Source organism: Atheta coriaria, unplaced genomic scaffold (genome assembly GCF_025399875.1).
Source record: "Atheta coriaria isolate IRGN ID8LTWV9N9 unplaced genomic scaffold, Caltech_Dcor_3.1 hic_scaffold_7_pilon, whole genome shotgun sequence".
Taxonomy (NCBI): Eukaryota; Metazoa; Arthropoda; class Insecta; order Coleoptera; family Staphylinidae; genus Dalotia; species Dalotia coriaria.
The window spans coordinates 12,325,886-12,347,358 of record NW_027045449.1 but is presented as its reverse complement, the minus strand read 5'-3'; the positions used below and the strand labels follow the sequence as shown (position 1 = coordinate 12,347,358).

General features: G+C 38.6%; 1 long non-coding RNA gene across 1 annotated transcript in view; it reads right to left on the bottom strand.

The window, feature by feature from the left end:
• LOC135795725 (uncharacterized) overlaps positions 1–21,185 on the bottom strand; it is a 71,506-nt gene extending 50,321 nt beyond the window's left edge. The window contains exons 1-2 of the long non-coding RNA XR_010549126.1: positions 21,067–21,185; positions 1,634–1,896 (exon numbers count right to left, since the gene is read on the bottom strand). This is a non-coding gene — a long non-coding RNA (uncharacterized lncRNA). The remainder of the gene's footprint in view (positions 1–1,633; positions 1,897–21,066) is intronic.
• Positions 21,186–21,473: the final 288 nt, after the last annotated feature.

Below are 21,473 nucleotides of genomic sequence, written 5' to 3'. Positions count from 1 at the left end.
CCAAATAATGCACGTCAGAGCGCCATCTCGGATTCCACTATTTAACTATAACTATGATTGAATCTCAATGCCAACTTTTATCCTATAGAAAAGGGCTGTCTTTAAGGTTTTCCCGGCAATTATTAGAATTTTTCTCGCCGTAAAAACAATCCTTGGACTTTAACAAACATATAAAAAAAAGATTTTGCCAAATTGGTTTAGGCGTTGTTGAGTTATGCGCTTACCAACAGATTTTACTATTCATTTTTATATTATAGATAAACAAATAAATAATAAAAGGGAGAGAAATTAAATTTTCTCAAATTCAAAAACTTCGGCGTCGAAACCTCAATGAATATTCCTCTATCCATATCCATGTTCGCAGTTCCTGTTCGTGCATACTACTCCGAATAGTGGCGGCTTTGGCGAGACCGGCGACGCGCCATTGTGCCCATTGTGCAGGTTAGCTCTATTGTGCCCACGTGGGGTGCAATTTGTGTGGCGGAAATACAATAGGTGCACAATAGATGTGTCCTGGGATGGCCTTCCGCAGAATGTCCTCTTCTAAAACTACGAGTATTATGATTGAAGTGCACCGACACCCAACAACAAGTGTAAAACAAAAACAAAAATATCCACGGAAAATAACTTGGTTAATTTATTAACTGGTAAAGATACTTAGTATGAAGCTAAGTTTATATTATCACCCTTTGATAGTTCCCAAGCTCAATATCGTTCATTTTCATATTTTCCTCAGTGGATTAACCGGAAACATGCCGTAATAACCTATCCCTTCTTAATAAAAGCGCGATACGGTACGAGGGTTTTCTTAATTGAAATATTGCGCTAGCAAAGCCGGGCGTAAGCTTCGAGGATGTAACGCGAGTGCATGACTACATATCGAAACGAGATAGATATTTTATAACCGCTTTCTATCTGTAGATATAAGTGGTCGTATCGCGCCGGTCGGCGATGATCCCGAGGAACACTCATGAGGGCGTGTGAGTGTGTGTGCAGCAACTTGGGGAGGAAATGCCCGGATTAAGTGGATACCCAACGCTAGATCCAAGGCGATTTAAACTTAATTATTAGTTTTGAATTGTGTCGAATCGTAGACTTTTAGTAAGAAGTTGTTTGGGAAGCCACGCCTAGAATATGCTTTCTGAGTGTTGTGTCACAGTTGCTTCCCGCTTGTGATATTGTGATCTTTAGTGCTTTCCATTCACAGCCGGATTCTTGACTGATAGAAGAACATGAAAAATGATATAAAAATATAGCGTCGTAAAATGTCTGGACAAGCAAATGTCGACCATAACAAAGCAAGCGATTAGCTATCGAAAAATACTCGTAAAATTATTAATTATGTTTGTGGTCCAATGTTGGATGAAATAAAAATGTCATTAGTATTGTTTTACAGTTGTTTTCCACGTATCCATTTTGTTGTTTAATTTATAACCTGGCTGCAGACGGATTCAGATAAAATAATATTTAATGTAATACCTATTATTATGAAATCAGAGCTTTTAACATCCTTTGTTTTCATTGCATTCCAAAAACTTTTACAAAGTTACTAAAACACATTATATTCATCACGCATACGAAATTCCGAGTTGGCTGTGTGAAAGACTTGAAGGCATGAGTGCGTTTGACCTACCTTCCTATTTCCTACCTTCCCACGCATTTCTTCCTTTATTCCAGGCTGTGCGTGGAGGGTGTGTGGGTTTCGAGGAAGCCGACGAGCGGACGTGCGTCTTCTGTTCGCAGCATCTACATGCGAGATGGCGAGGGTGGTGCGCTTGATGGAAAACGTGTTGGAAAACCACTTAGCGAGCTTTTCCTAGCCAACTTTCAGCGGGGACCTTTTGCGAACCCTTTCCCGAGGCGCCAACACACGCACTCCCTAAGGTGTTTCCGAATCTGAAACAGAAGTAGGCGCTGTATGAGAAGCAGGGCGACTGAAAAGCAGTAACTGGAGTTGTATAGTTGATTGTGAACGAACGCGAGTTGTGGATGTGGAAGTGGTGAAGGGCTGACGAGGAAAAGTCTTGGATTTGTGTGGCAAATTAGAGTTCGCGAGATGAATGCGTGATGAGCGTCGCACAGTCGCACTAATGTCAGGTTTGCTGACAAACAAGTTGGATCACAGGCTTTACTTCCATTATAACCGAAGACAACTAGAAGCACTAGCAACACTAGCAAGACTAGACAAAAGCTTATAACTTATATAGTAAATTAAACCGCAAATAAATCACTTGGAGACTTTCGCATTAGGAAAACTTTGCCAAGAAAGTAATCAATTTCAGATTTTTACATGCACATAGTTGGGTTGGCTATTGAAGGGTGTGAGTAGCTTGTTAGCGTTAGAGTTTTCTCCTCCATTTGGCTGTGCAAACATCAAAGAACTGCAAAGCAAACACTCCATTTTCCAATCGCAGGGCATGCACCCCAAAAGTCAAAAACACACGCCCGCCCACCGCACGGCAATCGCGCATTAAACCGCTTTACCATCGCGCGCCGACTCCCTCCAACAAAATTAGCTGTAAAACAAGAGCTTACACATCGGGCTTACACACGTTTGATCAAACATTGCGATAATGAATAATTGCATCGTAAGCCCTTCGCGCGGAATTCCCCCAGATTCGAAATGCAAATACCCATCCTGCATAGTCTACTGGTCAAAAATTCCAGCCCAAGGCACATATGGATTTGAGTCAGCGACCAACCCTTTGCAATTACACACTCACCGCTGATATTTTCAATCGGATTGCAGGATTGTGCAGGCCCGTGCAAGAGTGCAACCCCGGAGGGTATGAGGGCAGACATTCCAAAGTTGGTATTTGTAGGATTGGAAATTGGAGGATTCCCCAAAGGTCCGGGGGTTTAGCGTCGGATGAAAAGTGTTCGTCAAAGTTTGACAGACACTTGGAACGTGCTAAAATTTATGTGACGCGTCAGATGACTACCACCCCTATTGTTTGGTGAGTGCGTAGTGCTTGGCGAGAGGGTTTGCAAAGTGGATAAAGTATCTAAATTGGACAAAAGGGTTGCATATGCATCGAAGGGTTCGCAAATCCATTCCTCGTTAAACACATGCACTAATTGTCAATGTCATTTATCATTTTAAATTAATACTCGAGAATTGTCATTATACCCATGGGAGCCACCAATTTAACAAAACCTAACCTCATTTTAAAACTCTTTATGAAAGTCGAGATCTTTGTTTCTCTGGTTGAGATTCTTGAGTTCAGTTGGGGTCTTGCAATCCAACAGATGAGTTTATGTGAAACGTTGCAGATCAGAATATATTTAAACGCGTCAGGCAGATGGTGTTGCACGTTGATTACATGCAAGGTAGTGAGTGGAGTGTGCAGAGCGGAGGCTTGCTGTGTGTAAATCAGACCGGCGAATCGTATATCTTTCGGGGCACCGCCGGCGTCGACCTTATTCGGGCGTGGAGAAGAAACACGGGATGCGGGAACACATGCGGCGAGAGCGTGTGCTCCTACATCAACTTCAAGACATCGACTCCGACTTTGACTTCAATTCGCGACCAACAATCGACCACTGCTTCTGTTGAGCATCTGAATATGTAAAGCTACAAAAAGGCAGATGTGCAAAACAAAACAGAAAAAACTAAAAAGATTTATAATATTACGTTGTTTTCGATTATCCGAGGAAAAAAATATTACTTGCAGTTACTGTAGGGGTTGCACGGTAGTTTGCACTTAAAATATTACCCTAGCAGACCTTGAAAGTATTCTATTATCGGCAAACATTTCCCAAGATCACAAATTTGGTGAATTGAGAATGTCGGCAGGTTTCCGGTGCTTTTACTTTTAGGTACTTTTGATTTCCTCTTTTTTGGTTTGCTGCTCGCTCCTCCACCAAAAATTTTATTTCATATACCCGCCGGGATAGAGAAACATAAAAAAGTCATAATAAAATGGCCAAGTGCGTCTAATATTCGGTGCCGTGCGTTTAACGTCTGGCGTCTAACGTCTTGTTCGCTTATTGGCCCGCCTCGTTATTTATTGCTTTCGCCGGCAGCTTTTCAATGCGCCCTCTCCAGTCTGGACGTCCATTTCCTCGATTGTGTTTGACGTATAATTGATCAAATAACTGAAATAACCTAGCTAAATGTATACGTCTGGAAATGGCCTCAACATTTTGCGCAAAATTCAACTAGAAACATCTGCTCCCGAGGAGAAATCTTAAAGTCAAACAAGAAAATTTGTTATTTTAATCAGAAAATCAGAAAATGTTATTTTTTCCCAGCGGTAGTAACAGATTTTATTCGGTTTGTTGATGTTTTTATTATTTCAACTTCCTCTGCGCGGTTATGATGCACTGCGCGTTTAATTTAAAGTGAATCCCAAGCCGGAGCTCGATTTAGATTCGGATTTAAATTATGCGCAACGTTCGCAAGGTTTCTGGAACGTTTCCGAAACGTCTGCGCGCGCGTTGAGTGAGTGAGTTTTCGGACGGGCGCGGGTTATTCGTTTGGTTTCGTTTCGGAATGGCTTCCGCATGTGTTGCACGAAATTTCACTAAAACTCATTGCGCTCGGTTGAAAATGAAAATCAAAATGGAAATGCTAGCCGAGGCTAAAACACCAACGACATAAAATCAGTGGTCGGCAGACTGTGGAGGCACAACTTTCTTAATAATATTAAATAAAAAATTGAATTCATTGTATATCGTTTGAGTTTTTTCCGAAAGCCGGCAGCAATTATTTAAGAACCAATTAGGTTTTTTTGCTTCACCGCCAAGTCTCCTCCATTGTCTTTTAGGGAACAATCGAACGTTGCATGAATTCACAATCACTTTGTTTCTTAGGAATTTTTTTCCCAACTTAACAAAAAAAAAAGTTTCCGATTTCAAATTCAAATTCAGAAATTTTGTAACAAAACCAAAAATTCCGCATTTTCCTCACAACTTGAAGCCCCCAATGAATAAGAATGAAGGACACAAGAAGATCTGTTGGACGGTCTTTGGCTCGTCGGATATTTAAAGAGATTTTTTTACGTTCGACGGCATTCGATCAACGTCCGTCCGATGATTGTCTCGCATTTGAATCGGAAAACAATTCACCGTCGCGAGCGCAACAGAAGCGCGCGCCCCGTCCTGTCACCGCTCACGTTTTATGGTCTTCCTCTGCTTTCTTTGATTCTTTGATTTCAGCGCATGCTATAGAAACGCGTCACATACGAACTGTCACTTCAACCAATTTCGACTTTTTGTATCTATATTAAAATAAAATAAAATAAGTTTGAGTAAATTACAAATGAAGCCATTTCCTTAAGTAATTTCTATATTGACAGCAATTAATTTCAATTCGTTCGAATGTGGAAAGAATTTCGTTTTTAATTAAATCGATTTTTCATAGATTCCAATTAATTGCTCAACTATTCTATGTCTTCCTGCGGACTGGAATTCGAGTCGTTTGCTATAACAAATTCCGCCTTAATAAATTGTCAATGTGTAATTACTGTGGATTTTTCAATTTTTGTTTCGTCTCCGATCGTTTGCACCTTGGCGCAAACTCACGACCACCTTAAAGTCATTAATTAAAAATTTATGAACGGTTCTTCGAGGAACTTGTAACGACATCCCTTTCTTAAGTACCGCACTATTAGTTTAATTTATAATTAACTTTAGATTGTTATGACTTTTTTGATGTGGATAAAACTACAGATGCGGTTCTGTAAAATTTAAACTTTTCAACATGATATTCGTCGCATACGATTTTAATTAGCGCAAAGTTACGATCATGAAACTTGCGCCATCGTCGCCTCGTCGGCGGCGCGCGTTTAATTCGCTTAATGAATTAATGAATTATAAAATCGAAATTATTAGAGTCGGTGGCAATTAAAGGATGGAAAAAAGCACGAACCAGTTCTATGCGAAGCTCGAAATAAAGTCATAAGTCATAAGTTATGACTACTACATCTACAGATACAAGTCGCGCTCGTAAGAAAATCGTAAAATCGTGGCAATTAATTAAGAAAGCCACATAAATAGAAGTACGCGCATTCGTCATGAAAACTATTTACTAAATGAATACGAACTGCATTTTATTTGGTTATATTCTTAATAAAACCTTAACTAGCTGTCCGGCGTAATTAATTAACGTGGAAACAGATATTCGGAACATATTCACGGCGGATTTATTCGGAAATAACCGTTTGTTACGTTGTGAAGTAGATAATTAACTTCATTATCATGTTGCTGCTGGCCGCGCACAGTGATATAGTAGATTTGTCGGTAGATGGCGTCACATTCGTCAGAACTGTCGCGGATAGTGGCGAAAATTTGCGCGGTTTGCATTAAATCGCCTAAATGACGGCGGTAAATTGCGAATGCACTTATCATGGTGATAACTCGCCCATAACTGTGTCACACACGTGTCTGAATAACCAAAAACTCAAAAAATGTTTTTGAACTTTTTAAAACTAGATGGCGTTACTGAATATCACATTTTGTATTAATTAAAAACTTTGAATTAAAACGAAAAATTACGAGTTGTACGAGTAAGTGCTTACTCTGAACATTAAGCCATTAAACCGTTTAATTTTATGAGTCTCATCATACAAGTCTTGTAATCCTGTAATCCTGATGCGGCTTGACTTCCCAAACATACTCGTTTATTTTTTCGGCGTCCAAAACAACTCATAACATTTTCCCTGCTCATCTTTTCGGTTACTGCGCGCAAGAGAAGAAATATTACCAACACGTTCGAACACTCAATTCAACGCCAACTATGACTGGAGCTTTTGAAAGCCGGGAATGCTCGACATATGTTAATATTAGAGCAGATATTAATGTCTTTAACGCGCCTTGTGAGAGTAGCAGTTGTTGTGTGGTGGAAAAGGGTGTCACATCAAGTCATGCTTTTCGTGGTTAGACTAAAAGCTCAAAAACTGATTTTTTTGGATTTTTATAAAAGTGTGAACATAATGTATAGCGCAACAAATGTTGATGTAGCAGTCGAAGTCTGCTCGCATTAGACACTCACTTAAATCATTTTTTCACACCCTCTGCGTGCGTGTGTGTGTTTTTTGTTGCTTTTTCTCTGAGTTGTGAGCATCTTCACTTCAATTGCGGCGCTCGGCGCGCTTTGTGTCGCACATCGTTTAAGAAGATTCATTACCCTTTTATTTATAATTTATTTTTTTCTCTGCATTCGTGTGCCATTCATTCAAGCACCCAAATACATTTATAAGGCTAAGAAATGCGTTTGTTTCACGCGTTTATTTATGAACTGCGTAATGCGTATTTTATGTTAAAATATTACACCAAAAAAGAAAACAAATGATTTTTAGCTATTTTATCATAGATGGCGTTAGTTTACGACACCATTGTAGTGGTATTGATTTACATTATGTTCCAACACTTAAATATCACTTTCTGACGTCGGTTTCCCCACGGCTGAGAGTTTCGCACGTACCGTCTGCATATATAATATGCATATAAATTGATACACGTCTGGATGTAATTGTTGATCGGCTTGATACGTCCCACCTATGAATTTATGTCGACTAGCATATACTTTGCATACAGCGCGCTGTATCGTAGTGTACTGACAACGTATACACTGCACTGTGTGAATCCCACAAGCGTGTGCAGTGCCGTCACGCGGAATGAATGTGTTTCGAATGAGTTCGAGCTTGCAGCTTCGGAAATTGAAATTTTGACACGTGTATTTATCTTGTCGCTACCGCGCACCGAGCGCGGATCCAACGCGACTCAAACTCAACAAACTCAAAAAATACAGCTAATATTTAGTGTTACAAGTTCGCGTCGGAAATGACGCGGTATCTTTTAATGAAAAATGTGCGCGAACGAAAACTAACCTCACATGAGTGCTATTCAATTTTATCACCTACGGCGTTGGCATAACAGTAGAAATTTAACTTTTTCTGCAAGTGTAAATTATGTCTTCTGTGTTTTTTCTTTCTTTGTATTATTTTTATTTTGGTGTATTGTACGAGAGTGTAATAAATTCGCGCACCTCCTCGCACTCTTCTGCAATTTATGGCGCAACGCGTCCGTATGATTTTGCATAACATTGCATTACGTCGCAATAAATATGTAAATGCGCGCGAGCGCGCTAAATTCCCGTTATGAAAACACCGTGCGCGCATATTTCGGCTTCGGACCTCCGAGAGCCGAGGATAAGAAATGCGAGGGTCACAAAATCACCGTTGCACAACAACAACAACCCATCTCTCACAATAAAACTCAAATTTAAAAACTATATAAACTTCCTGACTATCACTCCTCAGATGGCGCTGGTGGCATCACAAAACCTAATGTAAGTGGAAGCATTGAATTAATCGCGTAAATCAAATCCACTTACCGCTGAAATGTAAAAGATCGCCAGCGTGCATCGACATATTCGGCGCGCGCTGAATAAATGAATGAAGATTTGTTCCTACGTGGATCGTGTGCGGTGCGGCCGCAGAGGCCGAGGTTAATCGTCGGCCGAAGAAACACGCATCATTAATCAAACGTTGCCCACTGGAATATCTATCATTCGGAGGAGTCAATAATTCAATAACCGCGCTCGCCGCATAAATAAATGCCCAACAGTACTAAGTCATATCTGAGTTGATATGTCCGACGAAAACGCCAACGCCGAGTTCGAAATTTTCAAACCGAAAAATCTCGACCCGGTCATATTTCATGTTCGAATTTGAATAATGATCTGTTGCTTCATCAGCGAACTCAAATTCAACGTCATTAAAACAAAAATTTAATGCTATAACTCAATAGATGGCGCTGCTATCACGTGCATAGTGATTATTTTGCATCCGCATTGTTTGTAAGATTGTCAGGTGCGTAGGTATCTCTAAGCTAGTCATTAATGCATTATTTTCCGTATTTCATTATTTCTATAGGTGGGTATTATTGCATTATCCGCTTTCATGCGCTTCATAGTCGCAGATGTGGCGTGGCAATCGATGCCTTCCTGTTTGCGTCCGCACACACAAATTCATTACGTTAATTCGTCTTTGCGCTGCGAGACAGAAAAGACGATGCGTTTAATTCACCATTGTGTTCAGGAAAAGTCGGGGTTAAACGTGATAAACACATGTTGTGCACACCATACAATTGACAATTGTGACTTCAAATAATTACATACGTGTATTCAAATTTTACAATTGAATGAATATAAACTTATAATTTAGTAATTAAATATTAAACTGCTTGTATATTCATTGTTTATTCACCTGTCAACATAGAATCCCTTACATCTGCCTTCGGTCAACAGTTCGAACGCCGCTGGATTGTTATTAGTGTAAAGTTTGTTTAATAAATCATTGATTTGCCATCGCGTTGACAAAGGAGCAATTCGCATTAAATAATTTCCAGGACATTAAGCACTGCTCCTCCTCGGACGTTGGAAAGCTCGTTCATTAACGGGGCCCTTTTGGTCACCTGAACTTTCCGACCCGGGATTTCGCGTTATCATCGATAGGACGGGATATTGACGTGTCGAGCGGTCAGATTAAACAACCCCTTTCTACCCTTTTTGAGATGAAAACGAGTATTGTTAAGCTAAGCAAGAGAGCAGGACACAACCTCCAATGGTCATTCGGGCATTCCATTACGGCCTGTTTAAGGGTAGGGTGTTGGGAGAATCGAAGGATTCCTCGCTGGCAAAAACGTCGCTGAGGTGAAAAGCGAAGGTTCAAGCACATTTGCGCTCCCAAAGGAGGTCCACCGCGAGCGTAGGGGTTGAAAAGTCCTTACAGGAGGAGTTAATGGCTCGATTGCGGATATTACGATTTTATCAGCGAATTAATGTCTCACCACCGGCAATATCAATAGTAATTAAACTTAATAATGACCAAAATAGCCACTTTTATTATTTTAACAACCAACGCCATCTATGACCAAATAGTCTTTATCCATTCACAGAATTTATACCTGCTGCTGATAATTTTAATTAAATTTCATTTTTCCCCTATTTGATTGTTGATTGTTAATTTTGTCCGTGCGTGTGTTTATTTAGAGCCTAGTTAATTAATAACAACAAAGAAAATGCAACAAAACATAGAGAAACCCATATTGGGCGAGTGTTTGGCGAGTTGTAAATTAAAATGCAAATTAAACTTCACGCACGAGTAGCACTCGCATTAGCTGGCTAACTGGGTGCAACCATACCGAAATATAAATATTAATTGATCAATTAATTAGCGGCGTCAGCCGAATGCGAAAAATTACAATCGTTCGACGCGTCGTCGCTTTATTAAACATTTATTTAAACACCAATTAATGCCTGTATAAATATGCAATTACGTGCGAAAATTTTACCCGCTCATCAGTATTGGGTAATAATTACATGAGTTTCAGAAAAAAAATGAAAAATCGCCATCGTAACTCAGTTTATTCAATTTGGTAAGGAACAAAATTGATGACTTATAAAAAATTGTATAGAATTATGCGCAATTATAATAAAACTTCCGGTTTGCTGTGCGTTGTTAGCATTCTTCGCTTTTTTCTTCTTCATAATTTGCGTACCAGTGCACTGTTAGCAACGCTCATCGGTTGTAATTGCACGTAATAGCGTATAATTGTGTTACTAATTGCCGGCGAGCTTAACCAACTTGAATGCGAATCGTTTATTATGTTTTATTGCGCTTTGAGCCCGCGCGCTGCATTTTTGCGCACGACGCTCTTGCACATCGCGTCAACGCAGAATTATTTCATTATGCGTAATCGCGTATCGTATCCATGGCATGCTGGGTGTGTGTATATTTACATCCGCGCGTGTATGTAAATTGTAAATTGTATTTGTGTTTCAAATTGCTCGCCTTAATTCAATTTCAGCGGCGGCGGCGCGCTCGTTTTCTTATTGTGCGCGCGCTCGAGCGCAATTATGCGCATATTGTTATCCCCATTACGTCTATATCGCTTATATCTGCCGAAGAGTTAGCGTAGTGGCGTGCGGAGAATGGATCGGAATGAAACGAACCCAATTTGGTCTAAGAATCGTCCGTATGTGTCTGCTGCGCTAATGCACGGCCATTGTTGTAGCGCTGCAGCCCACTATGCTGCAACCAGGCACACACTCGATTTGTAATTGTTTTAATTTTACAATCAGCTACATTAACCACATTCGCCGGGCTTCATTGTGTGTCTTAACATTTCAAATTCTATTTTGTGTGTTAAAAGTGTCTAAAGTGTTTGAGTAGCAATGAATAGCTGGAATTTATGATGATTTGACGTTGGGATCGTGACGAGCATAACTTCAAGCTTGTTACCACTTTAATACCACTACCCAAACGGGGATTATTTGCTTTTAAGCTTGCGAAAAACGCTATAAAATGCTAGTAAAGCACGGTTCTAAGGTGTGTTTGCCGGATTAGTAAATGTCATCGGCGCCATTTTATACATAACCTTTATTAGAATTCACCAGGATCGTATCTAAACAAATTTTAAGTAAAAAAATTGCTATTTAAGCAAAAATATTCAATTTTTAAATATTTGTTTGCTAAAAATAAATTTGCAAAAAGAAAGTTTCAATACCAATAACAAAAAGCTCATATACAAAAGGAAGTTTAAAATTAACTTTACTACCGACATCGACGCATACTTGTTGCAGAGTCGAGTCGCTAAGTAATTGGACAAAATTTACAGTTACTTATCGCGAATACAAACGCAAACACAAACAGTGAAATAAGATGAAATCGAAGAGAGAGCCCAGCAGCACACCTTGCGATGAATTTTGCAAGATGCATTGTACGACACTCCAACTTTCGTATTGTCGTCTGACGACGACGACGACTTCGAGACAACTTTGCGCGAGTTTAAACTTGAACGTTTGCGTAAATGTTTACAAATTGCACACACACTCACACACACACAAAGCGAAAAATCTAAACAAACTCGCACGTATATCTCAACCAGTTGAATGCTAAATGTTGAATTTGAAGCCTGGATGCAATTGCAGTTTGTATTTATATTTGTTGGTAGTTTGATCGTTGTTGTTGGTCGTAGTAGCTGCGCAGTTGTTGTTGCATCTCTAACAAGTCTTGAAGATTCGAATGATTGGACGATCGAATGCAGGCGAGCGTCTGAAGATGTCAGCATGCGAGTGTGACAAGGAGAGAAATAGACCAGTGCGCAATTGATGTTTAGATTATATTGAATTGTTGTGTGTGCGCGTTGAGAGTAACGGCAAACATGAGCACGCAGCAGCCGAAGATTTGCATCGATCGCGTCCGAATCGTGCGGATCTTTAAACGCATCTGATTATTTGTCTACTTGACGAATTACCAGTGCGTTATTTTTGTTGTATCCGTCGATAAACTAAATTTAAACGTGTTTATGTTCCGCTACTTGAATAAACACTGTATTTTCCTAAAGTGGGGTTATGTTGGTGTGTGTATGTGTGGTTGCATAGTCATAATCGTTGTACTAATGTGCACGCGAAGGCATTTGCGGTATTGATTGAATGCGCCCGATTGCTTATTGCCGATTGTCGACTGTCGTAGACCTCACGAGTACAGTTAATGGCTCTGCGATGCGCACCTTGCAACGACGACTTTGCATACGTACGCCTCACCACAAATTCCAACCACATTCTAAGCATTCGTATTGTCCTCCAATACGCGAGTTAATTACATTTGAATTGCGCAACATCAAACGCAAGTTTTAAAATTTTTATGAAATAAAGTTATTGTTAGGGCTTTTAGAATAAAATAAATTATTCATTGATTGAAAAGTAATCACATTGTTAAAGCGTAATTACCGCCTGATTGATATCGATTTCACATTCAATTGCAACATGATATCGCGATATAATAGCCCTGTAATAAATTTATAAAGCTCGAAAGAATCGTGCTCGTAGATAAAAGCGCTTTATTGCGGCGCACCGACATTAGAGAGAACAATTATTGGTACTTTTATAATAATGATCTGGCATTTATCAGTTCACCCTCTGAAAGGCTCAATACGAGAAGTCATTTTTTATCACATCAATAAGCTCATTTTAAGTCATAAAAACATTGCATTCCAATCAAGCTACAATTATTCCCTACTAGCTTTTGCTGGCGACTTCGTCCGGGTAGTATTTAATACAAATGTAATTCGTTTTTACTCCCTTGCTCTAGACATGGTATGTGTCAATTCTATCAATAAGATTCGCAATTCTGTTTTAAAGAAATTAATTATATAAAGAATTGCTAATAATGCACATCAGCGCGCCATCTCGGATTCAACTATTTAACTATAACTATGATTGAATCTCAATGCCAACTTTTATCCTATAGAAAAGGGCTGTCCTTATGGTGTTCCCGGCAATTATTCAAATTTTTTTCGCCGTAAAACCCATCCTTGAACTTTGACGAACATTTAAAAAAAATAATTGTCCAAATTGGTGTAGGCGTTGTTGAGTTATGCGCTTACCAACAGATTTTACAATTCATTTTTATATTATAGATCTACTAATCTCGTGAAGTGCGCATGCGCAACTAAAAATAGAAGCATTGTCACCTGGCAGGTCAGTAGCACTTATTTATATTAATTTCGTGTCCATGTCGTGTAGTTAATCGTTCGTTACCATCGTCAGTGGCGCGAAAAAAAAACGTTAACTAACCCACATCTGACTCTGAAAAAAACACTCGACCCTTTTTCTAGACAATTACGAGGAATCAAGTGTCGCCAGGTAGCTACACTGTAGTAATCACTGAGATAGGTTAGGATCAACACGCAGCCCTTCAAACCGCACACGGATACACACGTGTAGCTTAAATTAATATCATTTATTATTTCAAGTTGTCTGCAGGTTTTGTTTGAAGTTATTTCGTGGTCGCATGTGGTCTTATCTGCTGGTATGTCAATGGAACGTTGTCACGTACTTTTTCCAGCCCATGGGCATAGACATAGGTCATTTGTTGTGTGGCTAGCGTGCGTTGTGCTATCTACCCCTGGAAGAATTTAATTTGATAAAATTTTGTACATTTAAAAAAAAGTTTCTGTGCTTGTGACTCGTGTTAAGAATGCGAGCAATTCCAAATAAACGAAACACGTCTTTTAATTGACAGGAAACGCACCCCTCAGGAAGAAAACCGAATTACCACATTCCGATGGTAGAAAAATTATGAAATGAAAGAAAAAAATCCTCTGTGCGTGACTTTGCTCATTATACAGAATGTCTCCAAAATTGTACTTGATTATGTCGTACGCACGCACAGCTTGAAGCTGGTGCGCAAGTTCGCGTTTCGGTCTGCGTAATTGTAGAGCGGAACGTGTCATTATTGGCATCGACTGCCATCGACTCCAAACTGTCAATCTGCATTCATGAATTCTTTTCGAAATCGTCCGAAATCATTAAAGAAAAAATATAGATATATTTAGCAGGTTCTTAAACTCATACACATACTTAAAATACATTCGCACTATTGTCAACCGTTAATTTTAATTATAACCAGATAAAATCACCCTACAAAACTGAAATTTTTTGTTTTTTCATGCTTTTGTGGCGATTACAAGTATTTTATTGCTACGAGTTGAATAACTGTCAACATTGTTGTCACAGCATTGTGTGCGCGACGGTTACAAGTCGCCCGCTGGCTCTTATCGTGTTATACCTTAATTAAAACAAAATAATGATGTAACGAAATAGTAAAAAACACAACCGGACGATCATAAAACCAAAAATTAAATGATGAAAATGATAACACTACACTACACACTTGTGCCCCCGAACAAAACTTACTTTTCATGTAATTATTTTTAATTAAATTATAATTACAATCACAAAACAATGCAACATCTAGTGGAAACAATTGAACATTATACACACCGCGTAAAACATTTTTGAATGGAGTTCAAAAATAATTAAACATTTGAATATTTTCATATATATCAGGTACAAGCTGATGCATTTTAATTAATTTTCTCGTTTTTCAACATTTTCAAACAGAAGCGCCGAACGCATCCACTCCCTGTAATAATAAGTAATAATAGTTTCACCGATAGCATCAAAATTAATTAAGTGTTTCGCGTTTAATTTAATTTTTTCTTCGTCTTTGTTTGCGTTGCGCTGTGAATTATCTGTTTCGTATTCATCATTATTTCAATGTGTGTAGAATTATTTATGGCGCTATGCATAGAAAATAGAAACGTTACAGGATGAAAGGAAGTCAAAGTCGTAATTAAAAAATTGTTTGATTGACTTAATGATAGCGCACGGACGCTTTTCAAACGGCGAACGTAATCGAAACGCAAAGGGGACTCAAAACGCTTTGATTCCAACTCTTAGAAGAACTTTTCAAGATGTTATTAAATGCTACTGGTTATAACATTTGAAATTATAGAGAGACGTTGGTATTTGAATGAAAGAAGCACTCGGTTGTAAATGCCGTGTTAGGCAATCCAATTATCAACAATTTGCACAATTTGTTGAGCTATAATTAAATATAATTATTAATTATCAACTTCGAGTTTACGAATGCGATGTAAATTTTGATGCGCATGCACAATCATAATAATTTCCACACTTGTTGTCCAAATATGTGAAATAATAGCTGGCTATCAATACGAGAGGCTTCATCAGCACCGCCAACGCAATGATGATGACTCGACGAAAGTTGACTCATGTGTTATAAATGCAATGCTTCAGCATTGATGATGAAAGAACGGCCGGAAGGTAAACATTGTGAAGATGATGTAATTCATTCGACTCGTGGGCAAATTATCAGCGATCGAATTTCGACTGATTACGACATTGCACTACCTTGCACCTCGAGGGTAAGCAAGCGACGAAATCTTTAATCTGGACGAAAATCTCGTGGAATATTCATTATTCATCATAATCATCATCAAGCTTCCACACATTCGACTACCCGACGTCCACCTGCCGACAAAAATTTATGTAAAAATTTATGTTAAAGAAGTCGAATTCGGTCGGCGTCGAAAAGTTGGTATCGCTCGAGGTGGGTGAGGTTCAAGCGATCCCGAGCATTGGACCATAGCGAACGCGTTCGAAAAACGCGCCAAAGGCTAAAAACGATCACACATCCAAAAGGTGCGTCGCGCTCCATATGGCCTCTCCGCGCCAACAACACAACAACACCAGCGTTGTGTTCCTCTGATGTTGGACGCCTAAGGTGATCCTCCGACTCGGGACGCTCCTCATCTGTGTCATTATGTAATTACAGTGCGCGTCTGTTATTCGAAGGCTGATTCTTTTTTATTTTTCGACCAGGCCGCACTTACAATTTGCCTATTACGCGTCGCGCCATGGAATTAAGCCCTCCAACTACGGCGACGACCGAAATAATTTAAATTCACTGGGATACGTACATTCACATGTCGATATCTAAGCGAAAGAATATTTTACATATCTCCGTAAGTCAAGGTTTAAACTTAAACTTGAGTTAAGCTCACTTAGGTTACGTGGAAGGAGAGTGAGCGTTTAGCATCGTTCGACGAATCGCGATGGGTCGGCCCGATAAGCTCGAATCCAAGCGGTGCGTGAAACACTATCTTGATTTTAATAGATTATTAGATAATTAAAGAGCACGTTAGACGTCGAACGATAAAAGAGGTTTTATTTATTAATTTTCGTGGCGCGCCGCCGTAAAAAAGCAAGACTTAAGTCGACTTAAGTCGAAACATTTTAATGTTTAAATAACTAAATGGTTTAATTATAGATTAGGTAAATGTAGATATCATCTATGGAGTTATAGCTAGATGGCGTGGCTATCGTAAACTTATATTCTGTACCTGAAGTGAATCATTGTCAACGTGCAAAAGTTTTACACCGTTGGTCATTAATTCTGCGCGAAATTGTGAAATTCTAAACTGACTAAACTGACTAATGGAAAAAAGAAGAGCGTCGGAATGATTTATAACCTGCGAATCGGTACGCAAAACGCGCGCAGAACTAGAAACTCACGCCCGCAACAGAACAGAGCAAAAGATCACACCAACTCTAAACACTTGCCACGTACTGCTCCACGTGGAGTGCAACTTTTGGTAACATAATGATATATGAGCTCAGAACAAGCATGAACGTATTTTCAACTTTAATGAATATCAAAATAAATTTTTTTTTTTTTTTTAAATTTCATAAAATTTTATAAAATCACTAAATAGCTATAAATTTAGGTTTTGTATAAAGTGTCTGAAGTGTTTGGTAGCGAATTGGTAAATAATACATAAATCATGATGACTGTGCGCCGAATGAAAACTATTACCATTTGCGCCGCATCAAATATTCCCAAACTCCCCAACTCCCACGGCTAGACATATCACTGCTGCCAACTGTGGTATCGCTTATACACACAAACGCGACGTGTGAACTTTCGACTCTATTTTTTATTAACACCATAGTTTTTTCAATAAATTATCGCACTAAACTCATTTTTTGTTTATTGAATTAATCAATTCAGCATAACCTCAAATTAGTACTAGATCCATGTCAAATTCAAACTGGAGGTCAATGAAATCATATCCGACGACTACTTAATTAGTAACCAGGGTTTGGTCAGAGCGACGCTTGTCACAACCCTACCTTGTTACCGAAAGTCTGAATTGAAGTCTGAGTGTGTGGTTGGATCTATCTGCAGGTTGGGAGAGTTTTGGAGTCTGAGCGTTGTGATAATGGTGATGTTTGGTTTGCCCGCATCGAGACACACTCGCTCGGTGTGACGATGAACACGCGAAGCCGTCGGCAAACAATTCATTATTAAACGCATATAGACATTATTAATGATGTGCAAACGCGAACGAGTTTGATTAGACAATCGATTTTCGACGCGCTCAAACACACACAGCATATTTGCTCTAACTGCTACCATGTTCATCTTCATTCATTAAAAACGTCGAAATATTGATGCATCACCTTTAAAAACGGACAAGTTTATTGTGTTTGTGTGTTGAGTATCTTGTTACGTCTGAAGTCGTGACTTTATGATAGTATTACTAACATATTTACCCAATTTTCCTTCCCATGATCATGATCATGCCGATCAATAACCGATGCGTTCACAGCGTATTCGCTCATTGATTTTCAATGGCACAGCCAGTTTGGGAGAACGAGCGTCACGACATTGCTGTAGATCACGCCGGACACGATTCGGCGTTAATGGTGGCAGCGAATAAAATGATCCGCGCATGCGGATTCAATCCGACTGAGGTCGTCGCAATTTGCGTCGCGTTTTTGATTTGCAATTTGAACGTTTGCACTCTGCAGCTACGAACGTGCCAAATTGAGAGGACACGAAATAGGACACCCAGATCACACCTGGATCATGAGAACATAAGAATTACGACCGCAAGCGTTGAAATAAATTGATTCCAGAGGAATAATCACCTTGTGAATGAGACCACTGTATGCCGTGTTAAAAAAGTGTTTTAATCAGTTTTAGTGGTTACAGCTACGCTTATTAGATTGGGTGCTATCCGCCAGCAGATGGCATTACTCAGACACATAGCGACCGCAACCGAAATTCTATAACGTCCAACAATGCATCAATTATGCGACGAATGCCTACGTACCTCAAACCACCAACATAATAATGCTAATAATCCATTACATTGGTAATGGTAGGTATACCATTCCAAACAATACAATCATTCCAATAGAAATTGCTGTATCATGACGAATCGTAAACGCATTTTAAAGATTTGCGATTTTTGATAACTAGTTTTGTGCGCGCGGGATTGATCTGAAATTTATTCAGATGCATGCTAGTCGGGCGAAGTTTCGTTGTTGAGCTTCCGCGTGCTTTCCGCAGGAGTAATTCGTTCTTAATGACAAAATAATCTGCGATACTGCGGCGTTAGCTCGCCAGTTGGTTGCGGATAGCATATCGCTTTTCCGCATCATTTCCCACTCCCACAAACATTTCCGGCTCGATTTTCCAGCGATTCTAGACGAAAATGCACCCAATACATACAATGTGTATAGTCTAATACCAAAAAAATATTTTAAAAATAAGCAAATTAAAAATTAAAGGCGATGTAGCAAATGTCGGTTACTAGTTGATTAGTATGTGTTGAGAAATGAAAATGTTAATGCGAAACTAATTGCGTTAGGCGTGCGCCAGTAATGTCATGCTCATGCACGAATTTCGCGACCGGCGAAAAAAAACAACACACCAACATGCCAGTGGCGATTTTAAATTACACGGATTAAGCCCGGTGTAAGCCTGTGTGTGCGTGCCACTGGAACCGGAATTCGAAATCACCCCCTGCTGATTTCCTGCATGTTACATGTTAATTAGCTGCGCATTAGTCATATTACTCATAAGAAAATAACACCGACGAAAATTTTCAGTTAATTAAAATTTTGACATTTTTAAGGGTGGATATGTTCAGGGGTGTATTTACAAAATTATAGAGTGTGGAGTTAGTAATTATTGGAAACATATTTGAGGTTAAATTGAGTTTGGAGTATTTGCAAATATAGGCAACTTTAAGCACAACACGTTTTAAAACTCTAACCACGTAGCCACTATCGTGCCCATAGCACTAGAAAACCCTAAAAGAATGCGACGATGAAAGCAATATTAAAAGAATTTCAGTTATGAGCGAAAAACGTCACGCATCGACGTCCAACGACGTTTTTCTTCATCGCCGGCGCGAAATTAGATTCTGATGCAGGTTGGAGCATGCCCTCCAAGACGGAAGACACCGCCGTAAAAGTCTATATATTGAGTGAGTCTTCCCAATCTAGTCCTGCTGGTCTAGTGTCTTGAACGAGTGTCTATAGCCGACCGCGGACGGTTAAGTGCGTCATATATGAATATAATGACGCCGCAAACGGTCTTTTTATGAGCGCAAAAAATAGCGAATAATGCTAGAGAATCTAGCGAGTACGTAGTTAGTTGGTACATTACTTTTTTTCCCGATGCTCAACTAACCTCAACCACAAAACAGTAAGAAAATGAAAGAGAGCGGAATGATTAAGTGAAAAAACGCGGTACATCGTAAAAAAGTTAGTAATATGGTTGGAAACGAGTAAAAAGTTTACTTTTATTAAATGCTTGAAAGATGTTTTTGTTAGGGCAATAAATTTTATTCAAATTGTTAAAATGAGGGCAACACATTAATCTTTTTTCAATTTTTGAAATAAAGTTATGGATTATTTATCTATTTTATGCATAAGCTGTTAATCCCAGCCATTATTTTAAAAGGGTTGAATGAGGAATAATTGTAAATAATCACGGTGTTCAGTAACTAAATAATGTTTTGGTAAAAATTTCGCATTAAAAATTTGATTAAATTTAAATCTGTTACAATTATAAAGTTTGGGTAGATCATTTTGAAAAATGCTTTTTTACATATTCAAAAACTATCAAAAACTTTTACAATTTTAAAAGTTGGATTTTGTTCAGTAAAATATAAAATACTTCTATAGTAACTCAGTATGATTTAGATAAAATATCTAAAACATAAAAATGAATCGCAAAATCGGTTGGTAAGCTCATAACTCAACAACGCCTAGATCAATTTGGCCAATTCTTTTTTTAAATGATTGTTAAAGTCCAAGGATGGTTTTTACGAATTCGAATTCGAATAATTGCCGGAAAAGCCCTAAAAACAGCCCTTTTCTTTAGGATTAAAGTTGGCATTGCGATTCAATCATAGTTGTAGTCAAATAGTTGAATCCGAGATGGCGCGCTAAAGTACATTATTAGCAATTCTTTATATAATTAATTTCTTTAAAATAAAACTGGGAATCTTATTGATAGAATTGACACATAGGTACTATGTCTAGAACAAGAAAGTAAGAACGAATTACATTTTCATAATATTTAGTATAAAAATTAAAAAAATCCAAAAGCTTTAAAATGTGTCTTGTAGTTATGATACAAGTTTTCAAAAAAAAAATAACAAAAAAACGCTTGATTTGGTAAACTCTAAGCAACATCAGAAAGAACACTTGTACATTTTCATGAACCAACATAAACAAACTGCAGATATAACTGTTATTCATTATTAATTTATAAAACCCTACTATACTTAGAAAAGCCAACTGATTTAATTTCTCATAACCTCATTTTCCGCACTTACAGTTACGCGCAATAGCATACAATGAAACATCAATAAGCTATAAGTACATACCAGTAATTTTGTCCCAAACGCTTCGCATCGTTAGTTTAATATTTAACAATTAACAAAAGATATTAACTGAAAACACTTAAAAGCCGCCCATAAAGCACACCACACAAACAACACAAATGCACAAACGCATAAATGCTGAGTTGCATGAGTTCCGCACTGCTTGCAACAACGAACAACGGTACACGCGCACGCGCAATACAAACCATTTACAGCCACAACCACAGAAACCTCATGACTTTAAACATTTCATTAATGCAATACATTATTTCAATAAAATAAAACAAAAGAAAACGCAAGGCGTAATCGATGGAGTTAAAACACTAAATACGCTGCTGAATTATTGGCGATGTGAACAGCGCAGCAGCGGTTTAATCGAAAATTAACCGAAAAAGCCCATCAACTCAAAC